This window comes from Papio anubis, chromosome 6 (genome assembly GCF_008728515.1).
Source record: "Papio anubis isolate 15944 chromosome 6, Panubis1.0, whole genome shotgun sequence".
NCBI classification, from domain to species: Eukaryota; Metazoa; Chordata; class Mammalia; order Primates; family Cercopithecidae; genus Papio; species Papio anubis.
This window is the reverse complement of record NC_044981.1, coordinates 28,626,837-28,646,431: the sequence shown is the minus strand read 5'-3', so window position 1 is coordinate 28,646,431 and position 19,595 is coordinate 28,626,837. Positions and strand designations below refer to the sequence as shown.

At 43.1% G+C, this 19,595-nt stretch overlaps 1 non-coding gene across 1 annotated transcript; it reads right to left on the bottom strand.

Annotated features, from left to right (window-relative positions):
- Positions 1-11,197: 11,197 nt before the first annotated feature.
- On the bottom strand, positions 11,198-11,270 carry TRNAR-CCG. The gene has a single exon. It is a non-coding gene; the product is annotated as a tRNA-Arg (tRNA).
- Positions 11,271-19,595: the final 8,325 nt, after the last annotated feature.

Here is a 19,595-nt window from a genome sequence, read left to right as displayed (position 1 = left end):
GGTCAGGTTATGCTTTTTTCCCTCCAGTCCCATTAACTCTGGAATCCTAGGTGCCCTCTGCACACTTGGACTCCACAAAACCACTTTCTCCAACAAGAAAACAAGGTAAACTGCAGACTATGTAATAGGAGATTTTAAATTCATTTCAGAATTTGCTATGGAAGATAATGGTTTCTCATCTGGAACCCATCATGTGTGTCTGGATTTACCCTGCTTCTCCCTGCATTGCTCACATTTCTGATTCTTTCATGGAACAGAGTACATTATCCTCTAAAAGTTTTTACAAAACTGATGGAATTTCCTATTTCTCGCCCCCCACCCCCACCTACTGCTTTTCAAAGTAAAATGGCATTTATCTGCAAGGCGGGATGAAGTTAATGTCTGTTAAACCCCCCTTTATTTCCAGAAGCTTCCAAAATCACCCCAACCTCCCAATGTTACTTAACTCTGTAATAAAACAAAAGGTGAACTCCCTGAAATAATTCTCCTGCAGAATTCTATTACAGGGTTAGAGGAAAAAGCACTGCCACTGTGTAAAATTGTGTAGATTTGGGGTAAAAGGCCAAGGTACTTTCCAGTTTCAATTTTCTTGACCGTCCTGCTGGGCACGGTGGTTTACACCTATCATCCTAGCACTTGGGTGAGGCTGAGGAGAGAGGATCACATGAGGCCGAGAGTTCAAGACCAGCCTGGGCTTGTCTCCAACCCCTCACCCCAACCCCGCACCCCACCCCAAATGCTCAACTACAGTTGAACTGAATTAAATTGCGTTTCCTTCCTTCCTTCCTTCCTTCCTTCCTTCCTTCCTTCCTTCCTTCCTTCCTTCCTTCCTTCCTTCCTTCCCTCTCTTTCCCTCCCTTTCTTCCCTCCTTCCTTCCTTCTCTCTCTCTTTCTTTCTCTCTCTCTCTTTCTCTCTTTCTTTCTTGAGACAGTCTTGCTCTGTCACCCAGGCTAAAGTGCAATGGCGTGGTCTTGGCTCACTGCAACCACTGCCTTGCAGGTTCAAGGGATTCTCCTGCCTCAGACTCCCGAATAGCTGGGACTACAGGTGCGCACCACCACACCTGGCTAATTTTTGTATTTTTTGGTAGAGATGGGGTTTCATCATGTTGACCAGGCTGGTCTCGAACTCCTAACCTGGAGTGATTCGCCCACTCAGCCTCCCAAAGTGGTGATCCTGGGTTTTAAGCAGAATAGGGGACATACCACTACTCTCTCATCGAATGTATTCTAAATAAGTTTTCTTTTCCTAAATTTTTTTATATTCCAATATTGGAAACTTTTGTTTACAGAAGCCATGTATTCTATATTCTACATATAGAATACATGGTTCATTAAGGCCAAGATTATTTCCCATTTTGTGTATATCATTACTTGATACCACTCATTAAAATAATCTTCAGTGCAGAGATTATCTCTTTTCCCCTGCTAAAGACTCAATACTCTTTCATTCAGACAAATAAGATATAACATAAGACCTACCTGGTTACATAAAAACAAAGTAACTACACTAGTACTCCTGTCTGTTAAAGGACTATCAGATGAGTCACTGAAGTTATATGTACATAACAATGAACAATCATCCTAATAATTACTAGTGAATGCCTTTTCTTTCTAGATAGAAGCTGAAGATATAAAATCTAAATCTAAATTCGAATGTAACTTTTGTCTCAACTGACAGAATACTGTACATTGAACAAATAAGGGATTTTATTGAATCACTAAATTTTTACCAGCTTTATTGAGATATAATTTACACACCATTCAATTCAATCACTTTTACAATATTCAGAGTTGTACAAACATTATCACCATCAGAGTTAGAACATTTTTATCACCTCAAAGTAAAAAAAAAAAAAACTCCTTAGCAGTCACTCCCTATCTCCCAACCTCCCCCAACCTGCAGGCAACCATTTTCTATCGTTTCTTTCTTTCTCTTTCTTTCTTTCTTTTCTTTCTTCCTTCCTTCCTTCCTTCCTTCCTTCCTTCCTTCCTTCCTTCCTTTCCTTCTTTCTCTTTCTTTCTTTCTTTTCTTTCTTTCTTTCTCTTTCTCTCTCTTTCCTTTCTTTCTTTTTTCTTTCTTTCCCTCTTTCTTCTTTCTTTCTCTCTCTCTCTCTTTCTTCCTTCCTTTCTTTTTTTTAATACAGGGTCTCACTCTGTCACTCAGGCTGGAATGCAGTGGCACAATCATAGCTCACTGCAGCCTTGACCACCCTGGACTCAGACGATTCCAATATTGGAATATAAAATAATTTAGGATAAGAAAACTTATTTAGAATACATTCAATAAGTGGGTAGTGGTATGTCCCCTATTCTGCTTAAAACCCAGGATCACCACTTTGGGAGGCTGAGGTGGGTAAATCACTCGAGGTCAGGAGTTTGAGACCAGCCTGGTCAACATGGTGAAACCCCGTCTCTACCAAAAAATACAAAAATTAGCCAGGTGTGATGGTGTGTGCCTGCAGTACCAGCTACTCGGGGGGTGGAGGTGGGAGAATCACTTAAACCCAGGAGGTAGAAGTTGCTGTGAGCCAAGATCACACCACTGCACTCCAGCCTGGACAACAGAGACCTTTTCTCTAAATCAATCAATCCATCCATCCATCCCAGGAGTGCAGTGGCACGATCTCAGCTCTCTGCAACCTCTGCCTCCCCGGTTCAAATGATTCTCCCGCCTCAGTCTTCCAAGTACCTGGAAGGCCCGTGCCACCATGCCCGGATAATTGTATTTTTAGTAGAGACGGGTTTTCACAGTGTTGGCCAGGCATGTCTTGAGCTCCTGACAGCAAGAGATTTACCTGCCTCGGCCTCCAAAGGGCTGGGATTACAGGCGTGAGCCACTGGGCACGGCCAGTCTTGTCCATTTCTCCCTGAAGACCATCTTCCACACTGTCACTATAGTGACTTGCATAAAACTCAAAGCTAATATTACTCCTTCTCCTCCTTCTTTCTTCCTGTCACCAGGTTGGAGTGCAGTGGGGTGATCTTGGCTCACTGCAACCTCCACCTCCCAGGTTCAAGCAATTCTCCTGCCTCAGACTTCCGAGTAGCTGGGACTACAGGCGTGTGCCACCACACCCGGCTTATTTTTTGTATTCTTAGTAGAGATGAGGTTTCACCATGTTAGGTGAGTGTAGGTTTATTTATTATTTTTGAGACAGTCTTGCTCTGTTGCACAGGCCGGAGTGCAATAGCACAATCACTGCAGCCTTGACCTCTTGGGTTCAAGCAATCCTCCCATCTCAGCCTCCTGAGTAGCTGGGACTACAGACACACACCACCATGCCCAGCTAATTTTTTTATTTTTACTTTATAGAGATGGGGTCTCAAGATGTTGCCTAGCTTGGTCTCAAGTGATCCTCCTGGGCTCAAGTGATACTCTCATCTCAGTCTCCCAAAATGCTGGGATTGCAGGTATGAGCCACCATGCCTGGCCTGAGTATAGGTTTGGAAATGTAAGCATGACTTCAGAGTTCCAAAAAGTACTGAAGAAGTAACATCTCACTCACTGTTCCTGGGAAGATGGAAAAGTGATGATCCCTTAAATTCTACAATTGAAAACATTTGTGACCCTGAGGGCAGGTATGAGAGGCACTAAGAAAATTCTTTGTTGGTGAGACAGAGAACATTTTCACTCCAGGAAAAAGAGATCATAGAGAAGTCATGAAAACTGTACTGAACAAAATACTTATGGGAAAGAGGGGTTATAAATGTGATGAATGTAAAAAGTTCTTCACTAAGAAATCAAATCTTATTCAACAGCAAAGGATCCACACTGGAGAAAGACCCTGTAAATACAAAGTTTGTGGCAAGCCTTCAGTGGGAACACCAGCCTCTATCTCCAGAAGATCCACACTGGGGAGAACCCTTGTAAGTGTGATGAGCATAGAAGGGACTTCACTGTGAAAGCCTGCATTATAAAAGCTGTACTTTTCACAGACCCTACGAATGTGATCAGTGTGGCAAGACTTTCATTTGAAGCTCAGATCTTAGTGAACATCAGAGGCTTCATACTGGAGGGAAAATCCACAAGCATAATGAGTGGAATAAGACCTTCAGAATTCTGACCATCTCAAACATCAGAGAATACATACTGGAGAAAAACCCTACAAATATCTTATTCGTAGGAAAGCTTTTAATCAGAGCCCACTCAAGCATCATAGAGTACACACAGAGAGAAACCTTATCACTTTAAGGAATGTGGAGAAAGTTTTAGTCACAATGCAGGTCTGACATCATATGAGAGACTGCGCACAAGAGAGAAACCTTATAAAAGTAAAGTATTTGGGCTGGGTGCGGTGGCTCATGCTTGTAATCCCAGCACTTCGGGAGGCCAAGGCGGGCAGATCACGAGGTCAGGAGATCGAGACTATCCTGGCTAACACGGTGAAACCCTGTCTCTGCTAAAAAAAAGTACAAAAAATTAGCTGGGCGAGGTGGCGGGCGCCTGTAGTCCCAGCTACTCGGGAGGCTGAGGCAGGAGAACGGCGTAAACCCAGGAAGCGGAGCTTGCAGTGAGGCGAGAGAGATCGGGCCACTGCACTCTAGCCTGGGCGACAGAGTGAGACTCTGTCTCAAAAAAAAAAAAAAAAAAAAAAAAAGTTAAGTATTTGGGAAAGCCTGCATTGAGAGCTCGCACTTCATTAACTATCCCAAAATTCATACAGGGGAAAGACTTCATCATTGCCCTGAACATGGAAAATGCTTTACTCAAAATGAAGGTCTTATTTCCCATTAGAACCTTTTTAGACATTAAAAAGAAAACCCATATCAGAGAAAAAAGATTTATAGCTCTGATGAATGTGTGTAAAACTTTGGGTTTCTCTAGTAATTGACCTTTAGAGAGTAGATATGGAAGGGAAATATCTTGAATATAACGATTTTGAAATGTTTGAATGGCAGCTTTTTGCCTCACTTAATATTAGCAAATTTGTCAAGAGCATGCCCAGGAAATGAGTTGGCTAGAACTTGTTTTAGCAGAAATAAATGTTTTCAGTCATTATCCTCCTTAAGGAAAGGGTCAGTCTCACCCAGTGACCAGTTCTAAATTCCTGACTCTTAGGTGGGAAACGAAGAGTATTTTGTCTAAGCCTGCAGATATTTGTAAACTTTGATATTCAGAGGGTAGGCAAAATGGTCACTTACTTCTGAGACTTCCTTTGTAAACAGAGCTTTGTAATATTTGTGATTCCCTGCTCTCTCTTTCAGGAAAAGATGCTCACTATATCCACAAAGGCTTATAAAATACTGGGTATTACTTGAAAGGTATTAAGAAATCAATTGTTGGCTGGGTGCAGTGGTTCACACTTGTAATCCCAGCATTTTGGGAGGCTGAGGCAGGAGGATCACTTGAGTCCAAGAGTTCGAGACCAGTCTGGGCAACAACCCTTGTCTCTACGAAAAATAAATTAGCTAGGCGTGGTGGCGCAGGCCTGTAATCCTTGCTACTTGGGAGGCTGAGGTGGGAGAATCACTTGAGCCCAGGAGGAACAGGTTGCAGTGAGCTATGTTCATGCCACTGCACTCTAGCCTGGGCAACAGAGTGAGACCCCTCCTCAAAAAACTAAAACTAAAAATAAAATAAAAATGAAAAAAGAAATAAATTGGTTTCTTGTCTTTGTTCAAAACCTGGACCACTATGTGTAGTCCTATTCCCAGACTGTCACAAAGATCTAGTGCTGCTGGTACAAATTGAGAGAAAGGGAACCGGACAGTTCTTCCTCATATTTGCATGCATGTAGCTGGCATAATGATTGGCATTTGCATTCCATAAATGTTTATTGAAATGAATTAAATTAAAATAAATAGAATTAGAAATCCTGGACTTACATAGTGTACTTGCTGAAATTCAGTTTTAAGAAATGGCATAGGCGGTAGCGTGGCTCAAGCCTGTAATCCCAGCACTTTGGGAGGCGAGGCAGGCGGATCCGCGAGGTCAACAGATCAGAGACCATTCACAGCTAACCACCCCGATTACCGCCCGTCTCTACTGAAAAAAATTACAGGGCGGTAGCGGTGGCTCAAGCCTGTAATCCCAGCACTTTGGGAGGCCCGAGGCGGGGATCCGCGAGGTCAGCAGATCGAGACCATCCTGGCTAACTGCAGTGAAACCCGTCTCTATTAAAAATAGAAAAAAACTAGCGGGCCCGAGGTGGTGAGCCTGTAGTCCCAGCTACCGGGGAGGGCTGGGGAAGCGGGAGAATGGCGGGAACCGGAGGCGGGCTTGCAGTGAGCAAGATCGGCGCCACTGCACTCCAGCCTGGGCGACAGGCCAGCGACTCCGTCTCAAAAAAAAAAAAAGGCGAGGCTGAAACTAGCCAGAAGAAGCGAGGTGGCGAGGCGCCTGTAGTCCCAGCTACTTGGGAGGCTGAGGAGGCAGAATTAAATGAAAACCTGGGGCCGAACTTGCAGTGAGGCTGAGATCCCGGCACTGCACTCCAGCCTGGGCGACAGAGCAAGACTCCGTCTCAAAAAAAAAAAAAAAAGAAGTGGCATAAAGTGAAAATAAAAATATTTTAAACTTACGTAGAAACATTGATGAGATGGTTAAAATGGAAATCTCTGAACTTTTGAAGATGTATGTGTAATTCGTGAGTTGATATGTAGGAGGGCATTGCTTCCTCCCACTGCTTTAGAATCATACAGTAATAGACTGGGGGGGAACATAGGCCTGACCAAGTGGGACTATTGTTAAGTTATGCTCTTAAATAAAGAAAAAAAAGTAACATCAGTTCTTTTAGTACTTTGTTCTAACAATGTAATTATTGTGTTCTGTCTAAAACTATGATACAGTGTTAAACTTCTCAAGGTTTCCTTTGTCTATGAGATACAGTCGAGTGTTGTTCCCTGTTTATTTGTGACATGGCCTATCTTCACTTACTGTGAAAACAAACTAACATATGCTGCTTCTTTTAAAAGGAAACTCTGAGATAAAAAATATGTTCTCTTCAAAAAAGGAATCAGCTTTTCATTAAAGGAAAACTGTGGAGTAAAACGCTTGAGCCTTTTTTTTTTTTTCCTGAGATGGAGTCTCATTCTGTCGCCCAGGCTGGAGTGCAATGGCAAGATCTCAGCTCACTGCAACCTCCCCCTCCCTGCCTCAGTCTCCCAAGTAGCTGGGACTACAGGCGCCCGCCACTACGCCTGGCTAATTTTTGTATTTTTAGTGGAGACGAGGGTTTCACCGTGTTAGCCAGGATGGTCATGATCTCCTGACCTCGTGATCCATCCACCTCGGCCTCCCAGGGTGCTGGGATTACAGGCGTGAGCCACCATGCCTGGCCCAACTTGAGCCCCAAAATACTTTATTTGGGCACTGAATAAAATGTATCTGTGCTAATTCTTTATCTGTACTAATATGCAGTAGTCTTTAGCCAAGGCATTGCTACCTACTAGTATATATTTGGGGACATTTACGGTTCTCACAATGACTGGGGTATGGCACTTTCATTTTTATGGGAGGGGTTCAGACATTATAAACATTATAGTATATATTGTAGTATATAGTATAAATATAAGAGCTACAACCATTAGAAGAAAACTCTTAGAAGAAACAGAGATAAATCTTCGTGCAGCCGGGAACGGTGGCTCACACCTGCGATCCCAACACTTTGGGAGGCCGAGGCAGGCAGATCACAAGATCAGGAGATTGAGACCATCCTGGCTAACACGGTGAAACCCCGTCTCTACTTAAAAAACAAAAAATTAGCCGGGCATGATGACGCGTGCCTGTAGTCCCAGCGACTCAGGAGGCTGAGGCAGGAGAAATGCTTGAACCCGGGAGGTGGAGGTTGCAGTGAGCTGAGACTGTGCCACTGCACTCCAGCCTGGGCAACAGAGCAAGATTCCGCCTCAAAAAAAAAGAAACAAAAAAACTTCATATCTTTGGATTTGACAATGGGTTATTTTATATGACACCAAAAGCCCAGGCAACCAAACAAAGAAATAGGCCAGGCACGGTGGCTCACACTCATCATCTCAGCACTTTAGGCAGTGTGGTAGCACACACTGGTAGTCCCAGGATGAGGCAGGAGAATTGCTTGAACCTGGAGGCAGAGGTTGCAGTGAGCCTAGATCGTGCCACTGCATTCCAGCCTGGGCAACAGAGTGAGCTCCATCTCAAAGACAAACAAACAAATAGATGATAAATGGTATGTCATCAACATTAAAAACTTTTGTGCTATCTAAATAAGGACATTATTTAGACAGTGAAAAAAGAGCATATAGAATTGGTGAAAATATTTACAAATCACATATTTGATAAGGGTCTAACATCCAGATACACCCCCCCCCAAAAAAACAAAACAAAACAAAACAAAACAAAAACCACAAACCAAACCTTAATACAACTCAAAAACAAAAAGACAACCCAATTAAAAATATGCACAAAGAAATCAAATAGACACCTCTCCAAAGAAAATATATAAATAGCCAATAAGCACATGGAAAGTACTCAGTGTCTTTATTCACTAGGGAAATGCAAATCCAAACCAAAATGGGGTACCATTTCAAACTTTCTTGGATGGCTAGAATCAGGAAAATGGCAAATGAAAAGTGTTGGTGAAGATGTGGATAAAATGGAACTTTCATGCATTGTTGGTGAGAATGTAAAACGATAAAGCCACCGTGGAAACCAGTTTGGTGGTTCCTAACAAGCTAAACATGGATTTAGCCTATGCCTCAGCAATTCTAGTCCTAGGTGTAGAGACTCAAACAGATACTTGTAATCCAGTTTCATTGCAGCATTATTCAGAATAGCTAAAAGGGGAATCCAGCCATCGACAGATGAGCAGAGAAGCAAAATAAATAAAAATAAACAAAAATGCGTAAGCAGAATAGGCATCAGAATATAAAAAATAAAAAATAAAGCCGGGCGCAGTGGCTCACACCTATAATCCTAGCACTTTGGGAGGCTGAGGTGGGCGGATCACGAGGTCAAGAGATCGAGACCATCCTGGCCAAAATGGTGAATCCCCGCCTCTACTAAAAATACAAAAATTAGCTGGGTGTGTTGGCAAGTGCCTGCAGTCCCAGCTACTCAGGAGGCTGAGGCAGGAGGATCACTTGAACTCAGGAGGCAGAGGTTGCAGCGAGCCCAGATGGTGTCCCTGCACTCCAGCCTGACGACAGAGTGAAACTCCGTCAAAAAAAAAAAAAAAAAAAATATATATATATATATATATATGAGAGATATGCTGGTACATGCTGTGAGATGGATGAATCTTGAAAACATTTTGTTTAGTGATGAAATGGGCCAGATACAAAAAGACAAGTACTGTATAACTCCACTTATATGAAATATCTAGAATAGGCGATTTCAAAAAGAAAAAGTGAGGGGCTGTGGCTCATGCCTGTAATCCAAGCACTTTGGGAGGTCAAGGCGGGAGGATTGCTTGAGACCAGGAGTTCAAAACCAGCTTGGGTAACATGGTGAGACCACGCTGCCCCCTACATCTCTACAAAAAATTAAAAATTAGCCATGTGTTGTGACACATGACTAGTCTTAGTTACACGGGAGGCTGAGGCAGGAGGATCCTTTGAGCCCAGGGGTTTGAGACTGCGATGAGAATGAGACCCTGTTTCTTTAAAATACCAAAACAAGCGCCGGGCTCAGTGGCTCACGCCTGTAATCCCAGCACTTTGGGGGGCCCGAGGCGGGTGGATCACGAGGTCAGGAGATGGGGACCTTCCTGGCTAACACAGTGCAACCCCGTCTCTACTAAAAATACAAAAAATTAGCTGGGCGTGGTGGCACGCGCCTGTACTCCCAGCTACTCGGGAGACTGAGGCAGGAGAATCGCTTGAACCCAGGAGGCAGAGGTTGCAATGAGCCGAGATAGCCGAGATCGCGCCACTGCACTCCAGCCTGGCCACAGAGCAAGACTCTGTCTCAAAAAAAAAAAAAAAAAAAAGTTAAAGTGACATTTTATGTTATATATATTTTACCACACTGCATCATGCCATTAAACAACAAAAAAGTTGTTTTAAACATTAAGACTTGTGCTCCAGAAATAACATATTTTGGTTAAGTTTCCAGCTTTACTCTTTATTAGTTGTGTTGGGCAATGTATTATACCCTTCTAGGTGTCAGTTTCTACATCTGTAAAATAAGACTATTAATACATTTCTCATAGTTGGAATAGTGCAGCCACAGTGTATGCATTCGGTAAATGTTAACTGGCGTTGGTGTTAAATCTGGGAATTGCATTGTTTCTTTTTAAAGAATTCTTTTTCAGTTACCACGTATTCTCACAGAAACAAATGTTCTTGAGAATCAATTTTAGCTTCCTTTTCCTCAAGAAGCGACTGGAGCTCAGTTAAAAATGATGAAAACTTGCTTGATCCTGCGCTCACTGTGCTTTCTTTGTAGTAATGTTCAGGTCAATTTATGGCACTGGCCCGCTTGCAAAAATTGAACCTATCATGACTACCCTAATACAGGTTGCACTAGAGGACGGCTCAGTTTGGATTAAAGCTTTTGGTGGTTTCTGCCTTTAGGCTTAAGTGATGACGATTTGCCTGGTGATGACAGTTACCTTTTTTGGTAGCTAGTGAAAATCTGGAGAACACTAATTTTAAATCATGTTCAGAGTCTCAGAATTTCTATGAGAGAGCTTGTTCCCAGAAATGTAACTCACTTTATCTTTTTGTTGATTTTCTCTGTAGTGATTTACACTCCTTCCCCCGCCCGCCACCCACCCCCAGCTCCAAACACAAACACACAAGCGTTCAGCAACCTGAATTTGGCAAATACTTAGTGATTTCAGATTCTCAGCGAATTAACAAATGCTATTCCTTCTGCCTGAAAAATACTCATTTTCCAGCTAAATAGCATTTCTTCAGTACCTCCAGGAGGATGGATGCTTCCTAAAGAAGCCCCCATCCCTTATTTTTTATTTTATCTTCCTACTTACTTCTTTCACAGGAGTGGAAACAGTTTTTTGTTTTTGTTTTTGTTTTCTTCCCAGCGTTTGCTTGATTTCAACTGTTAGGTCCAGTAGAAAGTAAGCTCTTTGAGGCCAAGTGCTATTTCTGCTTTGTTCTTTTATTAAAGCACTTGTTGCAGGGCAGGCACGCCGTATATACTCTTTAAATAAGACTTCTACCTTTAGTTGTTAATTGGCAGCCAGACCGGAGCAAGAAGAGGGAAAACGCTCTGAATCAATAAACATCTTTCAGACCAGCGAACGAAAAACGACGACCACGAAGGGACTCGAACCCTCAATCTTCTGATCCGGAATCAGACGCCTTATCCATTAGGCCACGCGGCCAACCGCCGAAGACACTTACTTACATAAGACACAAAGAGAATGTAACATGGTGGGGAAGGGGGCTTTTCAAGCGCTGACTTCAAAGATCCAGCTTAATAAAAAGTTCCTCGTTTGAAATTAAAATTCACTAACAGCTAAAAACTATTTACAACACCCTCTAAAACTTGCAAAAACGAATACACAGTTGTCAGAAACTGAGAGAGGACGAGCAGTTAGATGGGTCATCAATGTGAACCCTGTTGAAATCTTTAATGACTTCGAGATGTGGGATAGGGAGATTTTCAGTTCTGAATTGATGCTGCAACGCATAGGGTAAACAATCAAGAGGAGGTTGAGAGAGCGCACAGAAGGCACTTTCGGGAAGTGGGGGGTGTGAAAGGAATGATGGCGACGTTGGAGGCGGGGCAGTGATGGCCAGGAAGCTTCGAAGATGGTTCTGTTGGAAGTGCAGGGTTGGCGTAAGGCCGGAACAAAGTAGGTTATTCAGTTCACATACACTGTTTATTTTAATGGAGCTTGGTGACTTCCATTCTTGACTTGAAGACTTCCCAGGTTTGATTTGGTCTTGACAAGAACGCGTCACCAGCTCGCTGTGGATTAATCCACAGAGCAATAGCGTGTTTGGGGGAACCCCACAGTCACCAGAAGTGTGGATGGGATAGGAAAGATATGAAACGTCCAACCCTGAAGTAGAACTATAACACCAATCTGTCCAATACACAGTATAATTTTGGTTCCTTCAAAATGACATGTTATTCTATCTAACACAATGAAATCAAAGCAAAATTTCTCCCTTCCTGAACCCTACACTCGTTTCAACAAAGAGAATCTTTCCCATCAACTTCTCCTATTTTTCCTAGTGTTTTCTTCTATAATATTTTCTTTGGGGTGAAAACAAAGCTCAAATTATCGCCGAATATTCAGTCAAAATTTTTAGAGTGCCTACTTTGGGCTTTGCTCAGGAACCCGGAGACACTGAGGAGGAAGACGCCACAGAGTGGCATGGAAAATGAACTAGCATGAGTACAAGATTTGGAATAATATCGTGTGCTGCTTGTTATTTCAATATAGGGTTACATAAACTGTTGCAGAGCACAAAAGCAACAAAAATGTCCCACTGCATTTTCGAAAGGTAGCTTAATCTCTACTGTAAAAACTGCAAAGATTGCCTAACGATACGGCAATTATTATTATTATTTTGTTGTTGTTGTTTTGTTTTTGAGACAGAGTCTCGCTCTGTCATCCAAGCTGGAGTGCAGTGGTGCGATCTCGGCTCACTGCAACCTCCGCCTCTCGGAAGCGATTCTCCTGCCTCAACCTCACGAGCGGCTGAGACTACAGGCGTGCGCCACCACACCCGGCTAATTTTTGTATTTTTAGTAAAGACGGGATTTCACTATGTTGGGCCAAGCTGGTATGGAACTCCTGACCTCAAGTGATCCGCCCGCCTCGGCCTCCCAAAGTGCTGGGATTACCGGTGTGAGCCACTGCGTCCGGCCTATTATTATTATTATTATTATTTTTTTTTTTTTTTTTTTTTTGAAACAGGGTCTCACTCCGTCACCCAGGCTGGAGTGCAGTGACATTATAACGGCTCACTGCAGCCTCCACCTCCCGGGCTCAAGGGATCCTCCCATCTCAGCCTCCTGAGTAGCTGGTACTACAGGCGCGCGCCACCACGCCCAGCTAATTTTTTTGTATTTGTAGAGCCGGGGTCTCGCCATATTGCCCAAGCTGGTCTAGAACTCCTGGACTCAAGAGACCCACTCGTCTCTGCCTTCCAAAGTGCTAGGATTACAAGGGCCAGCCACGGCGCCCTGTCTATGCAGCAACCATTAACAAAACATAATATGGCCATGATGAACAAATAATGCCATGAAATGTAAAAACTGAAGAGGATTCTCCTTTCTAAAATAATTTTTAATAACATGGGAAGATGTTCTGAAAACAATGTTGAGAATAAAGCAAACAACAAAAACATATACAGTATGATCCCAATTCTGTAAGTCTGTATTTATATGTCAGAGTCTCCACTCAGATTGTCTTGAAGTTCTCAATCCCTTTAAATAACTGGAAACGAAACTGTACAATACACATTCTAAGTGTGTGATGCAATAAACATACATAGAACTCCAATAAGTGCAACTCCCCCTCCCCATTTTCAAAGTTTGGTGAACATTTTCAATTAAAGCCAAACATTTGAAGTTATATGCAATTATTGAAACTGGATATATTGAAAGTATTGAAACTGAAAAAAAATTAAGCTACTGGAAGGTATTTTCTCATCTTAATCATCAGCATTGGGACACTTACTGCTGAAAGAATATATGTGACTCACCTTTTTAATGAATTGGAATCAGGTCACCTGGGGCTTAGGACATCTTCTGGAACTGCCCAAGGACAGCTATGGCTGATACCATGATTCACGGTCCTAATCCTTCCTCCAGAGAGGCCACAACAGAGCTAAAAGATTTAGATCCTGGATAGTGACAATATTAGGGTTTGAGATCTTTGTGAGCTAAACTACAATTGTCATCTTTCTCATAGGGCTTAAATTCTAAAATAAAAATAAGAACTGAGAGTTCATGGAGATTTTTTTTCCTCTCCTTTTAAATCTTACCTTGCTAACCTGAAAATGTTAAGCCTCCTAACCTGCATCCCACTCTATTTCTGCTCTCCTTTACCTGGTTATCATTCAGAACTACTCTCTACAGTTTCTTCTGCTCAGAGAAGGGCAATTTCTGACTGGCTCCATTTTCCTTCTTTTATTTCTGCCCCCTTTATTGTCTCAACTTTGGCTCCATCCCCACTTTCTTTTCCATTTGTACTTTGCATCCTGTGTCTTCTGAAAATATATCCAGAAATACGTGCTTAGCTTCTTTTCTTGCATTTTGTTCCCTTTTATTCTCCTTTTCTCATTTTCACTGTCCCTAGATAATAATAGGTCTGTCTTGAAAGGGAGAAAAGGGGAAAATAATGAAATTTCAGAAGATTTGTGTGTGTGTGAGCAAATGTTAGGGCTTTGCATTTTTATATTCACATTTTCCTCTCATGTGGTTTACATCAATTTACAATAATCTACATAAGTTGAAACAGAACATAGACAAAAAAATACATCCTTACCAACTTATTTTTTTTGTTTGTTTTTTTCAGACGGAGTCTCGCTCTGTCGCCCAGGCTGGAGTGCAATGGCTGATCCACAGATCATGTTTATCAGACATTTCCATGAAGTTGCCCTTAAGAATTTTAAATTCTTGTCCAAAACCAAACAGCTTCATCCCCTTCTGGATACCATCCTACTTCCACAAATAAAAACAAACAAACAAGCATAATTCCTGCTTCTCCTCTATCTAATAGTTTGGTGAAAGGCAACATCCACATCTCTTACACTACCTGTGTGTGTGTGTGTTTCCTGAGGACATGTTCCATCTTTGTTGCTTTTAAAATCCATAAAGTCTCTGAATCCTGCAGTATCCACCTTCTTTTTCCAGTTCAAATAGGTTCCTTCTTTGTTTTTTATCACTAAAGTCTCTGCTAGTTTAGACCTTAAGCATTGTTCCTACCACCGATTGCAGGAGACACACATTATGCCCTCCTTAGAGTAGGACAGAGAACAAGGTCAATGATTAACAAAATGTTGAATCATTAGCTCTCCAATTGTACCACAACTCTAGCTCTTTCATAGTTCTGCCCTTGAAACTTATTTTTTTTTAAGACGGAATATCGCTCTTTGGAGTCTAGCTCTTGTCGCTAAGGCTGGAGTGCAATGGTGCAATCTCGGCTCACTGCAACCTCCACCTCCCAGGTTCAAGTGACTCTCCTGCCTTGGCCTCCCTAGTAGCTGGGATTACAGGTGCCTGCCACACCACACCAGGCTAATTTTTGTATTTTTAGTAGAGACAGGGTTTCACCATGTTGGCTAGGCTGGTCTCCAACTCCTGACCTCAGGAGATCCACCCGCCTCAGTCTCCCAAAGTGCTGGGATTACAGGTGTGAGCCACCGCGCCCGGCCAAGACTCCTTTTTATGCAATAGCAGTGTGACAGTAGCAGAAGAGCCAGCTGCATATGCTATAAAGAGCGTGCCCAGGAAAAAGCTGGATTTTGATAGCTTTCTACCTGGAGGAGAAAGATGTAATTTGGGTGCACAGGGATCAGAACTTGAACTTCAGATCTTGGTAGAGGCCACTTAGATTCCTAAACTCAGAAACTTTGTTGTTGTTGTTGTTTTGAGAATCTTGTAAAGTGTACACATTTCACTGTGGTCTGTCTTATTATTTTGTTGTTTTGGATTCTCAACTAGATGTGCTAAAAATAAGCAGGCAAAAAAAGCAAGCAATCAAACATGCTAAATTGGTGTTTCCTTCTGCAACCGGAGCTGCCCAGCCCTAGGCAGGCTTGCCTCTTGTGAGAGCATTTACCACTGCTCCCTGACAACCAGATGGGTTGGCTTCCCTGTGACAGTTTCAAAGAGCAGGTGTATGTGACTAACGAACTTCAAACATACAATTTAGGAGATGCACCTGAGAAAATGCTGAGCCCATCCAGAGACTCAGTGAGTCACAAAAGTCTCAGGCAAGACAAGCCGGGTCTCTTGTAAGAGGTTCTGGAATTTGGTCCACGGATCACCATCAGTATAATCTGGAAACCTGTTAGAACTGCAAATTCTTGGGCCCTACCCCAGGCCCACTAAATCAGAAATTCCAATGGATGTTCCCAATATATGTTTCAACAAGCCATCCAGATGATTCTGATGCACCTACGCTTTGTGAACAACTGAACTCGAAGGATTGACACCTTCTGTTGCCTCACTTTAGAATAAGGGGCATTCATTCTTCTGTAGTACCTGGAGGAAGCACAGATGCACTGGGGGCCTGGGACACATTCAGATCTGAGCATCCAAATCCTGAGCATCCTTGAGTCTCCACTCCCCAGCACACTGCCTCTCACCTCTTCTCCTGTCTGCTGCTCATGGGTTTCCTCTTTTCTTTTCTGTAGTGTGATGAGTCCCCCACCAGATTATGTAAGGATGTATGTCCACTGCCTGAATCCTGAGAGCCAGGTGGTGAGCCAAGGCCATGGTGCGCAGCCAAGGAGTAGGTGTCCCTGAGAACCCAAACATCCAGGAGAGTATCTAGGAACCTACTAAGAAAAACAGTCTCATCACTCAAACACAGTAGACAAATAGCCTGAAAATAAGTTTGAAAGCAGTTTAGAGGCTGGGTGCGGTGTCACGCGCCTGTAATCCCAGCACTCTGGGAGGCCGAGGTGGGTGGATTGCTTGAGGCCAGGAGTTTGAGACCAGCCTGGCCAACATAGTGAAACCCAGTCTCTACTAAAAATACAAATATTACCAGGGCGGGGTGGTGGGTGCCTGTAATCCCAGCTACTCAGGAGACTGAGGCAGGAGAATCACTTGAACCAAGGAAGCGGAGGCTGCAGTGAGCCGAGATGACAGCACTATACTGGCAGCCTGGGAGACAGAGTGAGACTTGGTTTAAAAAAAAAAAAAAAGTCGTTTAGAGACAGGAGGCTGCATGGATCTCTAGAGCTGTCCTGCTACATCCAGGAGTGCCCTGTGTGTAAGTCCTAAATAAACTCATCTACTTGTCAAGCTGAGTCATTCTTTGGTCTCTCGGCTCCTTCCCAATTTAGGGGGACGTTATAGTCCCAAGTTTTCTCATAACAATTGGCCTCACAAACAGGAGCTGAGAGACCAAAGGATGAGTCAGGAAACGGCATCTGCAGGGGGAATCCTGGGGTGGTCAGCAACATGCAGGTGGGGTGGAATTGCTCCACCGCTCAACCTTTGTGGACTGCTGCACAAGTATAGGGATACTCAGAAAATGTGGCAGGGACTAAGTGCATATTGCAAGAGGGTAAGATATTGAAGTAGGATAAGGATAGCAAATGTGCTATTGTTGCAATAAGGCTGGCCCCTGAGAAAGCATTAGAGCAGGAACGGGAGAAAGGGTAGAAACGCCCGCAGAAATTCAAAGGAATGCCAGCTTTTTTAGGACTCCAGCTGGTTACCTATTATGTGTGGTCCTTTCTTGTGCACCTTTTTAAACTGATGGGAAAATTACAACAAAAAAATTCAGATCTCAAATGGTTAAGCTGCAACTATAGAGTTAAGAAGAGTCTCCTAAAACTCTCTATTTCTCTATTTTTTGTTTCTGCCTATTTTGAATATGCTATTTATTTATTTATTTAGAGACAGATTCTTGCTCTTTCACCCAGGCTGGAGTGCAGTGATCTCAGCTCACTGCAGCCTCTGCCTCCTGAGTTCAAGCTATTCTCCTGCCTCAACCTCCCAAGTAGCTGGGATTACAGGCACTCGCCACCATGCCCAGCTAACTTTTGTATTTTTAGTAGAGATGGGGTTTCACCATATTGGCCAGGCTGGTCTCAAACTCCTGACCTTGTGATCCGCCCACCTCGGCCTCCCAAAGTGCTGCGATTACAGGTATGAGACACTGCGCCCTGCCTCAAATGTTGGGAGAAAAGCTGAGTGTTGGGGGAGAAGCTGAGGCAGGGCTTGCATGTCTGCTAGACTTGCTGGCTCCTTGCTTCTAGCACTCCCATTGTCTCAAGTAGCCATATGTTTCTCATTCACATGATACACCATTTCCTTTCAACCCCCACATCCTCACCACCTGTTTCTTTGTTTGAGCACCAATAAATAGAGTGGGCGCCCGTAGCTCAGGTCCTTTGGAGCCTCCACACTCCACAGCATGCACCCTTGCGATGGCCCCCGGTCTCACTTTCTCTCTCAAACTGTTTTTTCTCATTCCTTTGGCTCTGCCGGACTTTGTTGCCCCCACGACCTGGTGTTGGGTGTGATCACCCCAACATTAGAATATGCCATTATTAAGCTACTGGTGTTGAAATAAAACTCACTAATTCAAAGCCACTTGGAGATTTTACTTCACAGTATAGCCAGTTCTTACTAAAATGTAAACAATGAAACTCATTTGAAGCAGAGAAAAGGGGATGGGATAAATGAGGATTTGAAAAATCAAACTGCTGGCCGGGCGCGGTGGCTCAAGCCTGTAATCCCAGCACTTTGGGAGGCCGAGACGGGTGGATCACGAGGTCAGGTGATCCAGACCATCCTGGCTAATACGGTGAAACCCCGTCTCTACTAAAAAAATACAAAAAAAAAAATAGCCGGGCGAGGTGGCGGGCGCCTGTAGTCTCAGCTACTCGGGAGCCTGAGGCAGGAGAATGGCGTGAACCCGGGAGGCGGAGCTTGCAGTAAGCTGAGATCTGGCCACCACACTCCAGCCTGGGTGACAGAGCGAGACTCCGTCTCAAAAAAGAAAGAAAAAAGAAAAATCAAACTGCTATAGAAGCTGGTTTACCCAAAATTTTGTTCCACAGTCTTTATTGGATTACCTATCAGTGCAAACAAAGTTTAGTCATGTGAACAGGTCTCAATTTTGTGAAAAATAATTTGGATCCAGCTTTTTTTTGTTTTTTTTGAGACGGAGTTTTGCTCTTGTTGCCCAATCTGGAGTGCAATTGTAAGATCTCAGCTCACTGCAACCTCCGTCTCCCAAGTTCAAGCGATTCTCCTACCTGAGCCTCTGAGAAGCTGAGATTACAGGAGTGTGTCACCACTCCCAGGTAATTTTTTGTATTTTTAGTAGAAACGGGGTTTCACCACGTTAGCCAGGCTGGTCTCGGGCTGGTCTCCAACTCCTCACCTCAGGTGATCCTCCCGCCTCAGCCTCCCAAAGTGCTAGGATTACAGGTTTGAGCCACTGTACCCGGCCTGATCCAGCTATCTTTTGTAAAATAATAAATTTATGATGTTGTCTCATGGCTAGGGTTCCAAGTAAAAGCTGTTGGATATTGGTTTGTGTGTATATATACATGCTTAAATGTGTTTATGTGTATGTATGTATATTATGTGTTATGCCTAGCATACTACCAAATGGCTTATACATAAATGAGTACTCATAAATTAAGTCCAAATGCTTTTCAAGTTCATATGAATTTAGTAATATTTAATAAATAATCTGGCTTTAAAATTATTGGTAAAATAAAAATAGAAATGTCTTCAGAATTGTCAGCATACGTTTTTGTCTCAGTTTACCAATTAGTTTTACATTTGCCTCTGCTAGATATTTTAAGGTGTCAGGGTTTGACATAAAGGCCATAAGTCTGTAAACCCAGCCAAAACCAGAATCTTTGTGTGATTTTTTGGTAAGTATGACTAATTTAATATTGTTAGCTCCGTGAAAACAGCTAAACTTCCTGAGTTATTGGCAAAAATGCCCATGTGTTTAAAGTTCTTGCCTAGGTGAACACCTGACATTCAC